We start from the raw sequence: 1,121 nt of genomic DNA, 5'->3' as shown, positions 1-1,121 counted from the left end.
TGAACCTTTGGGCGGCGTTATGCAAATCTTCTCACATCGTGACGTAGACATGTGGGGTGTGTTAGAACGAGCCGTTTTAGGTAGGCGTGGTTGACTCTTAACTTTTATAAAGAATATCTCTTTGGATTTGAGACTTTAGTCTTTGCAACTTTACAAATCTTCTTTATGCACCAAGAGCTTGTAACACTCCAAAGAGAAAGGAAAAATTGAAATCGCATCATATGACCCCTTTAACAAATTTAGTCCAATAAACAGTAGAGCAAGGCTTGGTAACAACCTCCATTAGAAATAGAGAACGAATAGATTTGTTTTTGTTTTTGGACTGTGAAAAACTGATTTTACCACAGACTGTATCAGTTAGGTTAATTATAGGCATATCAACCCAGGGACAACACATCTCTACAAAAGAAAATGATATCAGAATTGATTGCAGAAAATATAAGAGAGAATTCCTTGGGAGTCACAGGAAAATTAAAATGCATAAGAAACTCATCATACGTCATGAGGTATCCCTGAGTGTTAACTAAAACAATACCCTTATCAAACCAACTTTAAAAAAAAACAAAAAAACTTTGTGTTTATACAAAATACAGCGGTTATTCCAAATAAAATAACGTTGCGGAGAGAAGTTGTGCTTGTAAATCAATTTCCAAGACCATAAAGCTTGAGCATGAAAGGCAGATAGTTTCACTGGCAATTTGTCAATCTTGTAATTACACATTAGTTAAAAAGAAAGGCCCCCAAGTCGGTCAAAAATAAAATTAGGATTAAAATTCCACAAAGAGGGTTGTTTCAAACTGAATTTTAACCAATTAATTTTGAGGGTATTATTTAACATAGAGAAATCTAGAAAGTCAAGGCCACCATTTTTAAGTGAATTCATAACAACAGATTTATGAATGTAGTGCACACGATTCTTCCATAGAAAATTAAATAAAATCCGATCAATAGTATTGATAGTTTTATTGTCTAAATGTATAGATGAAGCAACATAGGTTAGTCTAGAAATTCCTTCTGCTTTCGACAGAAGAACTCTACCTCTAAGGGAGAGGTCCCTTATAGGAGCAAAAAGAGAGATCTTCAGTCATCATTCACTTTCATTGCATCTTTTTTCCCATATA

The sequence above is a fragment of the Sinocyclocheilus rhinocerous genome, unplaced genomic scaffold (genome assembly GCF_001515625.1).
Source record: "Sinocyclocheilus rhinocerous isolate Xijiao unplaced genomic scaffold, SAMN03320098_v1.1 scaffold861, whole genome shotgun sequence".
Classification (NCBI taxonomy): Eukaryota; Metazoa; Chordata; class Actinopteri; order Cypriniformes; family Cyprinidae; genus Sinocyclocheilus; species Sinocyclocheilus rhinocerous.
This window is presented reverse-complemented; position numbering follows the sequence as displayed.